We start from the raw sequence: 21,393 nt of genomic DNA, 5'->3' as shown, positions 1-21,393 counted from the left end.
AATCACAAAATGTAGATTAATTGTCCTTTTTTTATGTACTATTCAAATTGTGTGGCTTTAAAGACTTCATGAGTAAAGCTCCCTCTGATTCTTTTAAAGCAGAAGAATGAAACTTTGTGAACAATTTAGCAATCAAAAAAATGTTCAGACATTAATAATGAAATATAATGACATAAATAATCATTGCCATGCTTTATGGTAATTAGCTATAAGTGATAAGCAGTTCATGGAAGTTATAATAATTACTTTCATAAAGCCAAAACAAGTATTTCTTGGGATCAGCTTTGGGGAGGAGTAAAAGGGAACTAAATAGAGCAACAAATCATGGCAAAATTGTTCTAAAAAGCCCTGGATTATAGTCAAGGGATTTCAAAGCTAATTCTTCATCAGTAGGAATACATAGGTAAGGGGTACCAACTAAGAAATGGGGAACCACAAATTCAAGGCCACGCTTACATTTGATTTTTTGAACTGTGGCCACACTGCCCTGAATGTTGGTTCCTGTAACCATCCACATACCTAAATTCAGGGCTGGCTGAGGCTATGCTTTATTATACTAGCTGAGTGACTCAGAGGGTACTGGTCCTGGAATCATCAAGACCTTACTACAAATCTAATCTCAGACACTTGTTAGCTGTATGACCTTGGGCGAGTCACTTAAATATTGTTCTCTTCATTCCACTGGAGGAAATGATGAGTCAATTCAGTATCTTTACCAAAAAAAAACTTAATGACAGTGTGGTCCATGAAGTCATGAAGAGATGGACATGATTGAACAACAAAAGACATCAAAGAGAAGTAGAATGGTACAGTGGCTAGAATACTGGATTTGGGGTCAGAGAATCAAGGGCTCAAATTTTCCTTCTGATGCATTCTAGATTTATGACCATAGGCAAGTTATGAATATTTCTAAGAAAGATTACCAACTGATTGCCTAATTTGGAAGATCAAAGATAAAGAACAAGAAAGGTCTTGGAAATTATTAAGTAAGTTCAACCCTCTTAGTTTATAAGTGAGAAAATTAGGAAACAAAATGACTTACTCAGAGTCACATGAGCATTAGGTAGAAGAACTAGTATTTGAAAAACGGGTAATTTGCCTCATATCATACTGAGAAACCTTGACATTCAGCTTGGCTTATCCTTGTCCGCAATGACCATGAGAACCTGGGGTACCTTCAGACTGATAGTTCACACCCAACTTGAGATGCATCAACTAAGTGTTATGATTTCTGAGACTCACTGGTAATTAAATTAACTTAAAATTAAATACATAATCTATACAAAGAAATTTCCTGTGGATAGGAGCTTTGCAAATGAAATTTAATATGGAGAGCAGGTTAAGCCTTGTTTAGGTGGTGTTACCTGACGTGTGTCCTTAAAGGACCCATGGGTTCTATAAGGTAGAAGTGAGAGGGGATGCAGTACCAAGTGTGTATAAAGGACTGAGGTAGGAAATGGCATGTCATACATGGAGAACAGCAAATAAATTTGTTCATTTAAAACACATAGTAAATGAAGGAGATAATATTCAATAATCCTGGAAAGTTTTAAATGCCAAACAGAAAGGCTTATATTTTATTTTTAGGCAAATGGAAATGAATGGAGCCACTAAAGGAAGAGTTGCATGGTCAAGCCTGAGTATAGGAAATCAAGATGGAGGGTTTATTGGAAAGGACAAAGACTTGCCTTGAGGATATCTATATTGTTTTCCATTCCTCTCCCCAAAAAACAGTGTGTTGCCTAAGGATAGGGACTGGCTTTGGGGGGGGGGTCCTTTTTTTTGGTTTTTCTCTCCACAGGCAATAATATATTTGAAGTCCTACTGTGCATGAAGAGTACTCCCTAGTGCTAGGCACTTATATGCTTTTAGAATTAAAGTCAACATCCTATCTTATCAAATGTGACAAAGGAAATTTATCTTCCATATACTCTACCAACTATTATTTCCAAATACACCTTTATGTTTACAAAGCTGGCAAGAAAAAGCAATTTACAGAATTGCACATGATGTGAATAGTTGAAAGACCAAAAAGGTTGTTGTGAGGCTCAAATGAGATAATGTATGTGAAAGCACTCCGGAAAGCATAAAGTGCTATATAAATATAGACTTTCTTATTACTTTAAATGATTATAGAAATGTACGGTTGTTGTATATTTACTTTGATGACATTTATGGTCATAGCTATGATTTGCTTGATTCTGTGTCCTGGTTAGGAACCAATTTCCCTGTTCAAACAGTATTCCTATTTGGAAATACTATTCATGTTGAATAGTTCAGGTTACAGAAGATTTTCCAGGAGTACCTTGCAACAAAAAGGTGGACACTTACACTCTAAAACAGACACAGAGACAAGCACTCAAATGATCAAGTCTAATGTTTAGAAAATGATTTTAGGAAAATCATGACAAGAACAAGAAATTAATGAAATCTTTCACTTGAGAGTATTTCTAGAAATAGTGTTATACATTTTAAAAAATTGGTCTGGAAGCTCAGCAACCAGAGTTAAAAGCATTTTTTAGTGAAGAGAGAAATAAGAGATTGCAGCCTAACTAGAACTGATACTTCATTTAGCTGGCTAGCTGAGACCACTACTTGTCAAAGATCAAGGACCAAGATCAGTTCATACCTGGACAGCTCAGAGAGCCTAAACTCCAGCCCCGTAGGCACCAGTACAAAAATCCAAAGAGCAATTCCATTTCCAGCAGGAGTTTAAAAACCTGTCCTTGGCTACTGGCTTTCAAGCTTCATGCTGTCTGCCGTTCTATGGTGACATTACATTGGCTTTGGCACGTTGACACTAGGGATGCCTGTGCTGATGCCAAGAGATGCCAGGAGATGACAGAATCAGTCCCTTAGATATGATGTTACTCTCTGACACCTATGTCTCATCAGTGGAGTGCCAAGGGATGGAGATATTTTACTTTACATAGCATTAAGTAAAAAAGACCAACAAGCCTTTATCTCCTCTGTGCCTCAGTTTCCTCATCTATAAAATGAGATGATGAAATCACATGATTTTTAAAGTTTATGGGCATTCATAAAATGGTATAGAACAAAACCTTGATCTTAGAAACTTGAGGCTTGAGTTCATTTTTCAACTGTGACACAGCCTAACTGTATAAACTGAGCTAAGTCACTTAAACTGTCTAGTTTATCTGTAGAATGGGTACAATATACTTCTAGTACCTGCTTCATGGGAATGTTTTGGAAAAAAATCTTTTAAAATGCTATACAAATGTGTTAGCAACAGCATCACCATCATCATCACCATCACCACCAATACCACCACCATCATCTACATCATCATCATCATCACCATCACCATCATTACATTCTACCCTTGGAGCTAATTAATCACAAAGGAAATAAAATGAGGGTGCTCAAACCAGTACCTAAAATAATAATCCTATCCTTTGATCCTTGCATTAAATCACCTGAATTACTTTTTCACCTTGCACTTTTCTTAGGTGAAAGTTACTGTGGAGGACTTTGTCATATAATATTATAATGATAGGTTTTGCAGGAATTGCAAGCACACACACACACAGAGAAAAGGCTTAGATAATGCCACTCTGATTTTAGTGGAAGACATGTTCAGTGAATTTTAATCTTTCCCCCACAAGTCTGTGCCTCTTTGCCAACAGTTTCATAATAGCTGAATTTTTGGGTAAGCTCTCACCTTGCCCTCGGCAGGACATCCCCAGTTGGATGAGTTTCTCTATAATTGTAGATAATTTTAGCTTGAAGTAAACTTTGATCAAAGATTATCCTCTTCATTTGTCCTCAGGGCCAAGGCCTGGGAGAAATCAGTGCAGACTTAATGGAAATTGTGAAGTGGGATAGAAAAAACAATTCTGTCTCTTCAGCCTCTGCTTTTTCTTTGCCATTTGATTGTTATTCTTGGAAATCTGTATCTGCGAATGACTTTTGCTACAGATAATACTATTATTGCCTTTAAATCTCTTGATACATGGAAAAAAAGGTTTTCTAGTCTTATTATGTTCCTGTCTCCACTATAATTATTACATATTTATAGTCCAGATTTGTTCTTTTATATAATGTATCATATCCCCTCCCTTCTAACTCCCCATCAACCTTCAATTAAAATAACTATAAGCTCTACAAGGGCAAGGTGTTGTGTCTTAATTATTTTTCTCTCCCCTAGCACCAGTATAGTGCTTTACACAAATTAGGCACACTTGATAAATGGTCAGTAAATGAATAAATGAGTGCAAATGACTAGATCTAGATAGTGCAGTAAGAAACATGGATGATAGTAGGATTTTAATGAACAAATACAAATTAGAAATTGAATAAATACATGACTATAAGACTAGAACCATATTATAGCATGAGCATTAGAAGACAAGAGATCCATGCCATGCAGCAAGATAAAAGAGAAAGAACACAGATAATCCCCAACAGACAACATCTAGAGGATGGTCCTGAGAGCTGAAATAGAAATTATGGCCAAGGATGACTTTGGTAGTAATTGTTAAGTAATAGAAAGAAAGCATAAACCTGAGTAACATGGGATGTTACTTGTGAGTTACTTCAAGTATGTATTTTGAATCTGAACCTTTCTTTTCATGGTTGTGAATTGTAGTTGGCCACTTAAACTAGATGAGGCAGTTACATGAAGCAAAGGGTAGAGTTGGGACTGGTATCAGGAAAATGAGTTCAAAGTCAGTCTGGCTCAAGTAGTAGTAATGGGAGTAGTAGTAGTAGTAGTAGCAGGAGGAGGAAGAGGAGGAAGATGAGGAGGAGGAGGAGTAATAGGAGTAGGAGTAGTAGAAGTAGTAATTATAGGAGGAGGAGGAGGAGGAGGAGAAGGAGGAGAGGTAGTAGAAGTAGTAATAGGAGGAGCAGGAGGAGGAGGAGGATTAGAAGTAAGAGGAGGAGGAGGAGCAGGAGGAGGAGGAGGAATAGAAGTAAGAGGAGGAGGAGGAGCAGCAGCAGCAGTAGTAGTAGTAGTAGTGGTGGTGGTAGTAGTAGTAGCTGCAGCAGCTACATGATGATGCTGGACAAGTCACTTTACCTCTCACTGCTCCAATTTCCTTAACTGTAAAATGCAGCTAATACTTTCCAAGGTTGTAATGAGAGTCAAAAGAGATATTTGCAAATTGCTTAGCACAATGACTAGTCCAGAGGAAGCCTTATTAATGGTTGTTGCCTAACCTCCCTGCCCTATCCCACATATATTCAATGCATAAAGGGAAGGGAAAGGGGTTCACTGCATTGCAAATGACCCTAATTGATCTTGGTCTCTGAGAGAGAGCTTTATCCCATTTGTACATTTGGGTGGCTGCCCTTGTGGCCATTGAAACAAATTGTTCTCATGCACACATTCCTATGAAGGAAAGTCTTCACAGGCTTTGGGTATGGATGATAGTTCAAGTGGATTCTAATCTCAGCTTAATGACTCCAAAGCCAATACTCCTTTCACATACCAGCCATATCATCCTTTTAGTTGTCTCACAATATGTATAAACTTATATCTTCTTTATTCTCCTAGCGTCTAAAACTTCTACTTGAGCCAAGCTCTTGTTGTTCATTCACTAAATTCTTAAAACTCTATTACTCATCTGTCATTGACTCGTATCCCTTAATCCAGTAGCTGCCTCGGGCGTCTCATTTTGGCACCCAATACATAGAGTTACCAAGCCCGGCACAAAACAACTAACTGCACTTCTAGACGGTCCCTTTTAACCACAACCTTTATCCAGTTTCTGGCTTGACAAGACTCAGTCTACAATATGGTGGACATCTAGCTCCACCCTATGGTAGGCAGAGAGTGTTGGAGAGGAAATAATATACTTTTATCCAAGAATGAATATGAGTTCTATCCAACAAACTAAAAAGAGTACTATGTATTTATTTCTCTTTTCCCTCTATGTTTGTGTAAAATGAATTTGTGCACAGTAAAAAGACTGATTGTAGAAATTCCTTCAAAAAAGACCACTAAGATAAGATCTGGGACTGCTACAGATTCATCCTAATCTACTATACGAGTAATTGGCAACCTTACAGGCTTGGTGCACCAAGTATTCTTTTATCAATTTTTTTTTTTACTATAGGGAGGAGAAAGAAGTTGGCAACATTCAACTATCCCTGGTTATCCTTCCTTTCGAAGGATATATTGCTGCAATGAGAGGTAATTTGGCCAAGCCCATAGGTAAGCATTCACCAAAGGAAGTCTGGCCCAGTGGCTTTCCAACATGTCTCTTTGTGCTTCCTCAGCTACCATTCTCAGAGATAAATTCTCCAGGAGGAGGAAAGGATGTCTCTTTGCTCTAGATCTCTATTCTGATAGGCAGAACCCAATTGTGTAGTGTTACTTTGATTTTCATTATAAGCTCCTGTATATTTCTTGTTGCTTCTGCAATGAAACAACCCTAAAGAAGCTTTAAAAAAAGGTGATGAATGAATGTAAATGTCTCAACCATGAATAAGTGATGAGGCCCCTGTCTATACACCAGATGCTTGCCAGCACTTGTTGTGGCGCTCAGTGATTTATAGATGCCACACCATAGCTCCCATAAATGTCAGTTGCCTGAAGAGGCTCTGAATGGCTCTCCCCCAGCATTCGGCAAGCCCAGCTGTCTCTCCATTACAGCCTTGTTCGATGATGGGAGTGAAAAAAAGTAATGGGAACATTTGATTAGTTTGGTACTAATTACTATATCAATATTGAGAAGAAAGTTACTTTGAGACAGTGATTATTATCTCTGACAGTCAAGAATGGAGTCCAGCTAGATTCACTTGACTATTAAACTCAGCCTAGGGGAATGTCTCTTCACAGGCTTTCTAATATATCTAGCTGCACGATTTCAGGGTTGCAGATGGGATGTAGATTGGGGAACACCTCAGCCTCATTTTATTTGGAAATTAACGGAAAACAAGCTTCTAATAATGAAGCAATGAATAGATGCAATAAAGACGCTCTATTTTTGAATGAGAAAAATTCATGGATTATCTCTCAGTTTCTGAAAAGAATAATAATATATATAGGTGTTTATATATGTATATAAGCATGTTTTCTAAATATGTGAATGGTCATGTGTGAGTGTTAATACATATGTATGTAGAACAATATATAAAATCACAGTAAAATAGATGTGTGCATATATATGGAACTGGGAGTTCCATATAAGAAGAAGCTTCCTCTTCCAAATTAAGACATTGCCTATAAAATTTATAGTCTTGCAGAGTTGCCTAGGGCACTGAGAGGTCTTGACTCCAAGGTCAGTGCCTATCCATTATGTTAGAATGCCTTCTTCCCTCCTCTCACTCCTTTTCTCTCTCTCTCTCTCTCTCTCTCTCTCTCTCTCTCTCTCTCTCTCTCTCTCTCTCTCTCTCTCCCTCTCCCTCTCCCTGTCTCTCTCCCTCTCTCTCCCTCCCTCCCTCCCTCCCTCTTTCTCTCCTTCCCTCCCTTTCCCAATCCTTCTTTCTTTTCCCTTTAAACCCCCCTTTACCCTGTTCTTCTCCCATTGTCTTATTTCTTTTCCTATTTCACTCTTCCACTTAGTTCCTCTCCCATTACCTCTTACTTTCCTCTTCTCTCTCTCCCATTCTCCTTCTCTTTTTCGCTTTTCCTACTCCCTCATCTATCTCATTATTCCCCTTTTCTCCTCTCCTCCTTTTCCTCTCCATCTTCCCTTCCCTTCCCTCTCTCTTACTCTCTCTCCCACTCTTTCACCATTTCCTCTCCTTTATCTTTCTTTTCCCTCTCCCATTTCCCCCTCTTTCCCCCCCCCACAGAGGTGCACATATTCAGTTAACAAATCTGAAGAATCTTAAATGTCACCTAGCTAAATCTCTTCACTTTATAATTGAAGAATCTGAAACTCAGAGTAATTGAGGACTTGTTCAAATTCACGCAATCGATTGGGGGTAAGTAGAGAATATAACCCAGAGACGTCCATAGGATGGAGGCAAGAGCACTGTATATAGAATCAGAAGCTATTTTTTCTTACCTTGCATCAATTTCTTGTTATCTTTGTAACCAGAGACAAATATCCACCTCTCTGACTCTCAGCGTCTTCATTTATGAAGTGAGGAGCTAGAATAAATGATTTCTGAGGTCTCTTCTGCTTATAAATGTTTGATTCTATATGATGCTAAGCTCTTCTGGCCATCAGTTTGGTGTTATTCCTACTGTCTAATGCTGTCCTCTAACTTGGTTATGGTACATATAATATACATAAAGATAAATGTACAAATAATATGCAAAATACTTTAAATTCATTTCAAATTTTACAGGTAAGTATACTTTCTTCTTGAGGGGTTACAATATAAGATGTCACTATGAATATTCTTTTCCTTTCAAAGGCTTTATCTTTAGTAAAGGAAAAAAAATAGGCAATTTAAAAAACAAAACAAAACAAAAACCCTCAATTTAAACTGCTGAATTTTTGACAAAGGTGGTACGATTCGACATTTCTAACTCTATCAGTTCTGCTCATGGGTGCCATCTCCTGCCATTAAAGAAGTTAGGTCATTTTTAGGGCTCTTTTCCACCAAATCATTTGTAGTTCAATAAATGAAGGCTAAAATGTCAAAACACACTAAGCTCTGGGAATGGGCAGCAAAGAATAGCCAGGAATGGGAGCTGTTATGTATTTTTGCCAACTGCCTGGTGGTATCCATGTAATGAGTTTTGCAGGAAATATCACTGTCTTCCAGCTAAGAAAATACAGGGGCAAAAGGACAAATAAATCCTTTCCCATGTAGGGAAGTGAAATTGTTCACTGCATGAACCCAGGATACTTTCCTTGTCCTAGTAATGTCACTTCTAAGTTGCATGGGTTTTGATGGTTTGCATTAATCTATAGTTCCAATTCAGCTGATCACTAAAATAACTGATCCTGAACCTTCTAAATGAAATGAATGGACTTTAGAGAATGGAGTGTATGCTAAAATTCAGGGCCAGTCCCTGATGGAATAGTGTCTTAGGAAAGCAATAATAAAAGCTTCTCCATGAAGGAGCCATTTAGCACATTTATGACTGCTTCTGGTAATATCTTTGGGGAAAGATGGAATCTTGAAGTATGAAGTATGGCCTCAATGACTCTGACAATAATCTTTATGAAAAAAGGTATTGGGGAAGGTATATTTACTGATCACTGATGTACTGTGAATAGAGTCGACTCTATCTTGTCCTCATAGTTTTTAATGAGCCATGAGAACAGACAGGGAAGGTGTGATTTCAATAGAATAGCCAGCTGCTAGGTGGACCTTCTTGACCAATCCATGTCAGTATATCCTTAGCAATTTACAATCTTAGAGATCTGATTAGAGGACTAAGAGGTCAAGGAAGAACTTGCACAGTGGTACAAAGTTGGATTTGTATCTGACTCTAAAGTAAATTCTCTATACACATCACTATGTTGTCTCTCAGAGGCACTGAGTGGATAATAATAAATAGAGCAGTATCCTGGGAGAATTTCAGCAGGAGTCTCTTGAAGCTGGTATGAAACTATTTTTCACATTAGTTTATTTATGGCTTTATTTGGGGGGGTTTGTTTTTATATGAGTATTCTTTTACAACAATGACAAATATGAAAATGTTTTGCATGATAATACATGTATAACCAGAATCAAATTGTTTACTATCCCCAAGAGAGAGAGGGAAAAGAAGGAGGAAGACAATTTGGATCTTATAATTTCTGAAAACAGATGTTGAAAATTGTTTTTACATGTAATTGGAAAAATAAAATATCTTTGAATAAATAAAAAAAGTTGATATGAGCCTAGAGTTTTCCTAACACTTGGATAATCAAGATAAGGAGTGATATGGTATAAAAGAGTTTTAGATGTAAAGATAAAGAACCTGATTTCAAATCTTGACTTTCTTAGTTACAAACTAGAGAAATTTGATTAGGTCATTTAATGCCTTTGGAAAATTCTATTTCCCTATCAGTAAAATGAACAGATTATTTGTGATCATTTCCATTTCAAAGGTACCTTTTCCTGTCCCCTGATGTCAGATGATATAAACTGTTATGAGAGCTTCTAGCATTCATTCTATCAGGTTTAAAAAATATATTCTCAAGGTGACTGTAATTGGAGAACATATGTTCTATGTGTCATCAACTTTTTAAGCAGTAATGATAATAATCAGCATTTACATAGCTTTTAAATTTTGTAAAGAGCTTTACAAATGTTTATCTCATTTGATCCTTAAGAGAACCCTCAGAGAGAGTGTTATTATTATCCTTATTTTACAGTTAAAGAAACTGAGATAGACAGAAGTTAAATGACTGGACCAGGGTCACACAATTTACAAATACCTTAGGCAACATTTGAACTCAGGTTTCCCTCTCCTCAGGTCTAATATTTTATCCACTATGGCATTTAGCTGCAAGGTTTTGGCAAAATACTCTACAGCATGAAGAAGAGTGGGCTTCTGTTAGCAGGAGGCACAAAGTTCCAAGTACTTATTAAAGAATTAATTTGCCAGTAAGTAGGACCTCAGCTTCCTTAGCAAAGGCAAGACCTGAAATGAAGGGAGTAGCCCTCTTTTACAATTTTGAGGAGTAATGAACAAGGAACAAGACTTTGTAGGTGTCTTTGTAAGACAATTAAGGTTGGTTAAAAGAGCTCAGCATCATGAACAGCAAAATCAACATGATTGGTTAGTTACATAACTGAGGTATGGGGGACAATATGATTGATTCAAAATTGGGAATGAGGAGCTTGCAACAATCCCCTCCTTTGCTCTTGTGATTAAAAAATGTTCATTGTTTGATTCTACCCCAAGGTGCCAAGGTTAGTGGACCAGACTTCTTTAGATAGCAAATCAGACATCCTTGAAGGATGTATTGGTGATATAAAGATGCTATAACAAATTCCCTGATATCTACTTGACTCCTTCAAGGAAACTATATTTCCTTGAGTCAAGACTAGAGCAGTGATTAGCAGAAGAACAGGATTTTTAAATTTAATTCATTACACGCTATCTGAATTTCTGAACTAAGTTCAGAGACAAAGAGCAATGACTTAGTTACAGGACAAAATCAATTAACTGTTAAAAAGATCAATCTAAAAAAGACACAGAATCAATTTGGTCATTTCATGTAGATGTTTTAAAGCACTCATTTCCTGTCTTCTCCTGACACTCTGGTTAAGACCCATTTATTTGGACCACTCCTTCGCAACATTTTTAATTTGCCAACCAGTGAAAGGCTATCACTTTTGAAGGTAATTTCTTGAGCACAAGAAATACCAGATATGTTTTCATTCAAGAACTATCATTAGAGGATTTCCTTGTGAATTCCATAAGATAAGGTTATCTTATAATAAGTTGTCTGAGGAATCTCAAAAATTTTCATATTAAGGAATATAATGTCACTTTGCAATAATAATCACAATATCTTCATTGTGGTGTTGATTCATTAAATGTAATTGACACTGTATGGCCCTGGTGAGAACCACACTTTCAATAACCCTAAAAATTCACCAAATTACTATTGTTTTACATTTAAATTTTGTTAAGCAATAGTGATTTAGATCCCTTTTCAACATGCCTATAAATAGCTTTGATTTCCTCATATGAAGGCTGTCCATTCATATCTTTTGGCCATTGATCAATTAGGGAATACTTGCATTCTTATAAAATTGACTCAGTTCTCTCTGTATTTTAGAAATAAGGCCTTTTTTAGAGATTTTGTGTAAAAAATTTCCCCAGTTTTCTGCTTTCCTTTTCATCTCAGTTGTGTTGGCTTTCCTTGAGCAAAGACTTTTTATCAAAATTACCTGTTTTATATTCTATAATACTCCCTATCTCTTATTTGGTTTTAAGAAATTAAAACTTACCTATAGATCTGAAATGGAAACTATTCCATGCTCTTTTAATTTGCTTATGATAGCATTCTTTATGTCTAAATCATGTATCCATTTTGACCTTCTCTTAGTATAAAGTATGAAATGTTGGTTTATACCTAGTTTCTAGCAAATTGTTTTATAGTTTTCCCAGCGATTTTTATAAAAAATTGAGTCCTTCCAAATTAGACATGGAGAATATTAAGAAAAATGAAATAGACAATTTTGATTAAATGAAATTTAAAATTTTCTACACAAACAAAACTAATGTAACTAAGATCAGAAGGGAAATTGGGGAGGAAGAGAATTTTATAGCAAGTGTCACTATCAAAGTCCTATTTCTCAAATATATAGAGAGAACTAAGCCAAATTTACCAGAATGTAAAACATTCCCCAATTGGTAAATGGTCAAAGGATATGAACAAGCAATTCTCAGAGGAAGAAATTAAAATTATCTACAATGATGTGAGGAAATACTCTAGTCAATATTGATGAAAGGAATAGAAATTAAAACAACTCTGAAATACCACCTCATATTTATCAGAATGGCTAATATGACCAAAAAGAAAAATGATAAATGTTGGAAGGGATGTGGGAAAATTGGGATACTAATGTACTACTGTTGGAACTAAAATGATACAACCTTTCTGAAGAGCAATATACAACGTGCCCAAACAGCCATAAAACTACATGTACTCTTTGACCAGAGCAATACCATTACTGAATCTGTATTCCAAAGAGATCAAAGATAAGAGAAAATGACCAATTGGTAGAAAAAATATATTTATTAGCTCTTTTTGTAGTAGCAAAATATTGGAAACTGAAAGGGTTTTCATTAATTAGGGAATAGCTAAACAAACTATAGTATATGACTATAATGGAAAACTATTGTGCCATAAAAAAAATGATAGACAGGAGAGTGCAGAAAAATCTGGAGTGACTTATATGAACTGATACAAAATGAAATGAGCAAAACCAAGAAAAATGTGTATACAATAAAAAAAATATTGTATGATGACCTACTATGAAAGACTAAATCATTATCAGAAAAACAATGTTCCAAGATAACTCCAATGTACTCATAATTAAAACTCATACACACACACACACACACACACACACACACACACACACACACAAACTGCTATCCACAGCTAAAGAAAGAAATAACTATTGGAATCTGATTGCAGATGAAAGAATGCCATCCTTCACTTTATTTACTTTATGAGTATTTTTTATTGTATACATTATATGTATCTTCAATCTTGACACAGGGAGAATATGGAAATATGTATAGTACCAAAGTACTGAAATAACCTATATAAGACTATTTTTTGCCTTGGGGAAGGAGTGGAGAAGGAGGGAAGGAAAGAATATGAATCACAAAATGTCAAAAAACAATTTTCAAAAATTCTTTCTACATGTAATTGAAAAGAGTAAAATTCAATAAAAATGAGATGGTGCTTTGGCAACCTGTCAAAAAAAAGTATGTATTTTTTCCCTAAAGCTTGGATCTCTGGGCTTATTAAAAACTGGGATATTAGGATCATTTGCTACTGTATATTGGTGCCTAATCTATTCCCCTGATCCACTACTCTAATTCTTAGTCATTATCGGATTATTTTGATGATTACTACTTTATAATACAGTTTTTAATCTGGCAAGGGTAGGCCTTCTTTCGCTTTTTTCCCTTATTTTCTTTGCTATTTTTGGTTTTGTCCTTTCAGATAAATTTTGTTATTTTTTTCTAGCTACATAAAATAAGTTGTTGATAGTTTGATTGGCATGGCGCTAAGTAAGTAAATTAATTTAGGTAGAATTGTAATTTTTATTATATTATCTCAACCTGCCCATAAGCAAATAATATTTTTCCACTTGCTTAGAACTGGCTGTGCGAAAAGTGTTTTGTAATTATGTTCATATAATTCCTAGAGTTTTTTTTTGGCAGGCTGATTCCAAAGTATTTTATATCATCTACAGTGTCTCTTGCTACTGTACTTTGTTAATAATATACAGAAATACTAATGATTTGTATGACTGTTGCGAATTTTAGTTTTACTCCACTCTGCTTAGTCTTTAGAATTCTAGCAACCAGGAATGTATACACTCCCACTTAAGGATGACCTGCAGGGGTGGATGCCTATTATCGGCATGCCTATGACCGGCATGTGCTAGCAAGTGACAAATCAGAAACAGCTGACTGACCCCCTGGGCTGTCCTAAGCCAAGAATAAGCCACCATTGGTACATGTGAGACACAGGAAGTGATGTAAATAACTGCCTGTATATTTCATGTCACTTCCTGTGAGCTCTCTGGGTTGTGTTGGGAGCTTTTGGTGGTGTCTAGTGTGCTTGTGGTTTTGGTGGACTTTATCAGTAGAGTTTACTGGGAGTAGCTCTGGAGCTTGGTTTAGGTGAAGCGGTTTCCCTGAACTTGGTGAGTGGTAAGGCTGACTTCACTTTTCCTTGACCTTTTGAAGGCACTATCCTCCGAGGAGGCCCCTCATCTTGGAGGAGACCTCTGGGCTGGAAGCCAAACTAGATTAATCTTCTGAGAAGGTCTCTTGGCTGAGGCCTCTGAACTCCTCTTGGCTTAGGCCAGGTTGGAGAAGATCTTCTACACTTTCCCTCTTCTCCTTCTTCTTAATTTCTTCCTTCTATTGTAAATAAACCACCATAAAATCCCATATTGACTTGAATATGTCATTGGGATTGAATTTAAATCCCTGGCGACCACTAATATAATATATTTGGTCTCAACCCCCAAATTTTAGCCCTAACACTGTATTTTGTATCAAACAGCTTTGCTAAAGTTGTTAATTATTTAAATTAGTTTTTTAGTTGATTCTCTAAGTATATCATTACCTCATCTGCAAAGAGTGATAATTTTATTTCATCATTACCTATTTTATGCATTCAGTTTTTTGTACTAGAAATGCTATAAGTAGAATTTCTATAATAATAATTAACAATGGGGCTGATAATGGACATCCTTGCTTGACCTCTGATCTTATTGAGGTTTTTTACTTATTCCCATTACAGATAATGTTTGCTGATGTTTTAGATATAAACTAATTATTTTAAGGAAAGGTCTACTTATTCCTATACTTTCTAGTGTTTTAATTAGAATGGTTTGGTATTTTGTTAAAAGCTTTTTCTACATCTATCAAGATAATGTTATGATTTCTGTTGGTTTCATTTGATATGGTTTTGAAAGCTTTCCTAATATTGAACCAGCTCGGGATTCCTGGTATAAATCCCACCTAGTATGTGATCCTTTGATATATTGCTGTGGTCTCCTTGCTGGTATTATATTTAACTTTTTGCATCAGTATTCATTAGGGAAATCAGCAAATTTATTTTTCTAAAGTCATGCCATTTTCAGAGGCACAGTTGGATAGTCGGGCTTGGACTAGTGATTGAATGAGACGCAGAACACAAACTCCAGAGATAATCAGTGTTTGGTGTTTAATTTCCCTATGAGAAAGCAAGTTCCATGAGGGAAGCCATTGTATCCTGTTTAAACTTTTTACCTTATTACCCCTGGACAAAGCAGTTGCTAAATAATGTTTGTTGTTTCAGAGCCTATCTCCAAATTCTCATACCACTGCTCTTTCAACATGTGTTGGCCAACAATTCAAAAAGAAAATTAGAGAAGTCATCAGTAGGCTTTTGATGAGACAGGCTGATATTGTCCCAATTGTACATTACACTAATATCCTAAACCATAGCATCAAACTATAGGAAGCTCCTGCAATGCTCATATTATACTAAAACACCAAGAAATAGAGCTGGAGGCACCCCATTCTTGCAAAAAAAAAGAGTTATAGATAAAAATTTAGATGAGATCTCAGAGGCCACCTAGCAGCATCCTCTACCCCCATTTTAAAGTTTGAACAAACTGAGGTACAGTTTAAATGACTTGCCCCAAATAAAAAGGTTGTAAATGCGATTTGAACCCAAGGTCCCTGGCTTCATGCCGTGCTCTAACCACTTTAATACAGACTCCTCTCTGTGAAACCCTATGGAAAGGGATTTCAGATGGCTAAAATCCTTTTTAGAACCAAGATGTTTATGCCACTAAAAATTCCTTTTCTCTTGGGTCACTTGACCTTTGAGCTGAGCACCAAGGACATAAGCGGAACATTGGCAGAAGCTCTATTCTCAGTGCAAATGAAATGGGTATGAGTCTTTGCAAAGAGTGTGTTTTAGTCTCAGCCATGGGGAACCTGCTCAGCAGAGCAGCTTGTGTGTACAGGAAGATGGATGTCTGCTGCAGCTCTTCGAAAGCTGACTCATTTCTTTCCCAAGAGCATCTGCCAGAGCAAACAAGAAGACACAAGCAGTCCTGAATTTTTCATGTAAATAGTGGCAGTGATGCCAACCCACTCTCCTAAAGAAATCCATTTAGAGATTGAAAGTTAAGATCCTCAGCCCCACAGACTACATATGGTATAGAGAAGAGTGGAAAGAATTTAGTTTTTACCTTTCCCCCACTAGTTTAAAGGGAGGGGCTTGTATTCTCTTCACAAGTCAACCCCATATGCTACCTGTATTTATAAATTAATCAGACTGATTTTCATCATTACCTTGTTAATAAAAGATTTAATTGTCCACTTATTATTGGGAGTGGCAGGAGTACCCCAGTGAAACTCTACATTTCATTTAATTTACCCAATGAAAGCTTAATAATCTTGGGAGAAATGTGGAATTCAAAGAAAGGCAATTGAGTTCTAGGCAATTGGACACAAAAGTTAAACATTTTGTTCATACTCTCAGAGATACAAGATTTCCTCATCTCCTCCTTGCCAGTGTGCTGAAAACATACACTGGCCTTTTGAGCATCCCTACCCAGGACTCAGTGTTGGATACAACTTTCATCAGGAATAAATAGCCAATAGGACTGGTGCTTAAAGGATAATGGATTTATAAATATAGATCTGGATTTTAAAAATTTAATTGAAAATGTAACCATAGTTAGACTTTCCAAATCAATAATCAATTAGTCAATATAAATTAATAAGCACTATCCTAAGACCTGGACATACTAAGAATGGCAAGAAGAGAGACTTATTCTTTTCCAAAGCAGGGATGGCCCCTAATGCCAGATGAGTAGAAGGTCAAATTTTAGATGTCTTGGGATTATAGGGAGAGAGGAAACCCTGGGAAAAGTTATGTCCTTAAAGAAGAGACTCTCTTTAGCTCCTTCTCTTATTAGCTCTATCTGTCCCCTTTCAAATTGCCTTCTGTATCTCAATCTACCTTATCCAAGTTCTATTCTTTCTTTCAGTTTGATACCAACTAATATTTGCTTAAATACTGTTAAGGAAAAGAAAGAACACTGGCCTTGTAGAGGGATCTTAGTCTCCTGTTCTTTAAAGAAGGGATAATAATGCTCCTAAGAATGGCACTTAATGAAAAATTAAGGTGTTCATAGAAGCTTAATGTTGACCCTTCAGAAGAATTTAAATCTTAATTGGGCATTTATTAAGGACATTTTCCTTCTAGGATCTAAAGAGAACCTGCTAAAGTCTTAGTACAGCCTGGTAGACAGAGCCCGGCATGTTCCTTTGTTCCTTTCAACCATCTGTTCATGTTACCGCTGAGTTTAGGAGGGAGCACACCTTTGAATTGTCCCAGGATGTGTCTCTGCCAACAATTCACTTGAGTGTGTGGTAGTGGTGTTACATGAATCACAGAATGGATAAATATAGACATAGCCATCTTTGAAGGTTGCCAACCCTTGCTTGAGGGTACTGATATCATTCTGAAATAGGACATAGCTAGTATATGTGAATTTTAGATTTATTCCACCATGCTTGGTCTTTAGAATTCTAGCAACCAGGAATGTATACACCCCCACCTAAGGATTAAGAGTTGGGGAGGGGACTTCCGGTTAAGATGGTGGCTTAGAGAAAGCTGAAGTTCAGATCTCCGGAAAACCCTTCCCGACCGATCTCAAACTATAAGCTCCTAAGGCGCCGAAATTCAAAACGATCAACAGCACAGACCCTGGGAACCCTCCTCCTGGACCTGGACCCGGTTCAAAAGGTACGGCTCCCCTTAAAAGCCAGAACCCGAGATCCCTCGGACCTCAGGGGTAGGAGCGCAGAGTCCAAGGCTCCCGGAAGCGGCAGCCGTGCCGGGCTCAGAGAGCAGGGTCTGAGGAACAACAACCCTCAGGGTCTTCTACCCAAGTCCCAGTCCGGGTGAAAGTTACTGCCTGGGGCCTCCGCTGCAAAGAGCCGCTTGGTCCGGGTGAAAGTTACTGCCTGGGGCCTCCGCTGCAGAGAGCTGGTCAAAACAACAGCAACCCTCAGGGCGGGCAAGACAGCCTCACGGGCTGGATCCTGCTATCCAAGTCTCAGTGAAAGTCTGTGCTCTCGGAGCTTGGGGAAGCGGCAGCCCATCCCCCCGCAGGCCGACGAAACAGCCTCACGGCCAGGGATTCTGAAGGCAACTTCCGGAAATCGAGCCAGGGGGAGAGTGTAGCCTCGTGGTCCGACCCTTCCATTCCAGTTCCAGTGAGGCATATTCAGTTTAACCCAGGGAACACTCATAGAACCAACATCTGCCCAGGACTAAAGCCTCTGATCACCAGACAAAGACAAGAAAAGCCAATCCTCCACGTTCAGAGATGACAAACTCCACAGAAGCACAGAAGCCCCAAAATACCAAGAAAAATAAGAAGAAAGGGGCGACTCTGGACACATTCTATGGAGCCAAAATACAAAATACAGAGCAGATAGAAGAAGATATACAAGAAAATTCTCCAAAATCTTCCAAAGGAAATAGAAACTCTCCACAAACCCATGAAGAATTTGAATCAGAAAGGACCAAAAAGATGGAAGCCCTCTGGGAAGAAAAGTGGGAAATGATGCAAAAGAAATTCACGCATCTACAAAACCAGTTTGACCAAACTGTAAAAGAAAACCAGGCTTTAAAGCAAGAACTAATAAAGCAAAGCCAAAACACCAAGAAATTAGAAGAGAACATAAAATATCTCACCGACAAGGTGATAGATCTGGAAAACAGGGGGAGAAGAGAAAATTTAAGAATAATTGGACTCCCAGAAAAGCCAGAAATAAACACCAAACTGGACATGGTGATACAAGATATAATCAAAGAAAATTGCCCAGAGATTCTAGAACAAGGGGGCAATACAGCCACTGACAGAGCTCACAGAACACCTTCTACACTAAACCCCCAAAAGACAACTCCCAGGAATGTAATTGCCAAATTCCAAAGCTATCAAACAAAAGAAAAAATCCTACAGGAAGCCAGAAAAAGACAATTTAGATATAAAGGAATGCCAATCAGGGTCACACAAGACCTTGCAAGTTCTACGCTGAATGATCGTAAGGCATGGAACATGATCTTCAGAAAGGCAAGAGAGCTGGGTCTCCAACCAAGAATCAGCTACCCAGCAAAACTGACTATATACTTCCAAGGGAAAGTATGGGCATTCAACAAAATAGAAGACTTCCAACTTTTTGCAAAGAAAAGACCAGAGCTCTGTGGAAAGTTTGATACCGAAAATCAAAGAGCAAGGAATACCTGAAAAGGTAAATATTAAGGAAAGGGGAAAAATGTTATCTTCTTCTTTTACTCAAACTCTCTTCTATAAGGACTACATTTATATCAACCTATGTATACTAATATGTGGGGAAAATGTAATGTATAAATAGGGGGTAAAGAAAGACCAAATAGAATAATGGTTCTCACACAAAGATTCACAGGGGAAGGGGAGGGGAAGAAAACTCCTATAAGAAGGAGAGGAAGAGAGGGGGGGGGGGTTACTTAAACCTCAATCTCAGGGAAATCAACTCTGAGAGGGAAAAACATCCAGATCCATTGGGATCTTGAATTCTATCTTACCCAACAAGGGTAAGGAGAAGGGAAAACCAAGGGAGGGAGGGGGAGAGGGAGAACAAAAAGGGAGGGAAAGAGAGGGGGGAGGGGGAGGGAACAAAAAGGGAGGGACTAAAAAGGGAAACATCAAGGGAGGGGACAAGGGGGACTGATTCAAAGTAAATCACTGGACTAAAAGGTAGAGCCGAAGAAGAAAAGGTTAGAATTAGGGAAGGCAATCAAAATGCCAGGGAGTCCACAAATGACAATCATAACTTTGAACGTGAATGGGATGAACTCACCCATAAAACGTAGACAAAGAGCTGAATGGATTAGAATCCAAAACCCTACCATATGTTGTCTTCAAGAAACACACATGAGGCGGGTTGACACCCACAAGGTCAGAATTAAAGGATGGAGTAAGACCTTCTGGGCCTCAACTGATAGAAAGAAGGCAGGAGTGGTAATCATGATATCTGATAAAGCCAATGCAAAAATAGACCTGATCAAAAGGGATAGGGAAGGTAATTATATTTTGTTAAAAGGGACTATAGACAATGAGGAAATATCATTAATCAACATGTATGCACCAAATAATATAGCACCCAAATTTCTAATGGAGAAACTAGGAGAATTGAAGGAAGAAATAGACAATAAAACCATACTAGTGGGAGACTTAAACCAACCATTATCAAATTTAGATAAATCAAATCAAAAAATAAATAAGAAAGAGGTAAAAGAAGTGAATGAAATCTTAGAAAAATTAGAATTAATAGACATATGGAGAAAAATAAATAGGGATAAAAAGGAATACACCTTCTTCTCAGCACCACATGGCACATTCACAAAAATTGACCATACATTAGGTCACAGAAACATAGCACACAAATGCAAAAAAGCAGAAATAATGAATGCAGCCTTCTCAGATCACAAGGCAATAAAAATAATGATTAGTAATGGTACATGGAAAACCAAATCTAAAACCAATTGGAAATTAAACAATATGATACTCCAAAACCGTTTAGCTAAAGAAGAAATCATAGAAACAATTAATAATTTCATCAAGGAAAATGACAATGGCGAAACATCCTTTCAAACCTTTTGGGATGCAGCCAAAGCGGTAATCAGAGGCAAATTCATATCCCTGAAAGCTCATATTAACAAACAAGGGAGAGCAGAGATCAATCAATTGGAAATGCAATTGAAAAAACTCGAAAGCGATCAAATTAAAAACCCCCAGCAGAAAACCAAATTAGAAATCCTAAAAATTAAGGGAGAAATTAATAAAATCGAAAGTGATAGAACTATTGATTTAATAAATAAGACATGAAGCTGGTACTTTGAAAAAACAAACAAAATAGACAAAGTACTGGTCAATCTAATTAAAAAAAGGAAGGAAGAAAAGCAAATTCACAGCATTAAAGATGAAAAGGGGGACAGCACCTCCAATGAGGAGGAAATTAAGGCAATCATTAGAAATTACTTTGCCCAATTATATGGCAATAAATACACCAATTTAGGAGAAATGGATGAATATATACAAAAATACAAACTGCCTAGACTAACAGAAGAGGAAATAGAATTCTTAAATAATCCCATATCAGAAATTGAAATCCATCAAGCCATCAAAGAACTTCCTAAGAAAAAATCCCCAGGGCCTGATGGATTCACCTGTGAATTCTATCAAACATTCAGAGAACAGTTAACCCCAATACTA

At 37.3% G+C, this 21,393-nt stretch overlaps 1 protein-coding gene across 1 annotated transcript in view; it reads right to left on the bottom strand.

Moving 5' to 3' along the window:
- CNTNAP2 (contactin associated protein 2) overlaps positions 1–21,393 on the bottom strand; it is a 2,768,972-nt gene that overhangs the window by 971,310 nt on the left and 1,776,269 nt on the right. The gene's annotated exons all lie outside the window — the stretch shown is intronic.

This window comes from Monodelphis domestica, chromosome 5, assembly GCF_027887165.1.
Source record: "Monodelphis domestica isolate mMonDom1 chromosome 5, mMonDom1.pri, whole genome shotgun sequence".
NCBI lineage: Eukaryota > Metazoa > Chordata > Mammalia > Didelphimorphia > Didelphidae > Monodelphis > Monodelphis domestica.
Note: the sequence above shows the minus strand (reverse complement) of the source record. Positions and strands in the feature narration are given on the sequence as shown.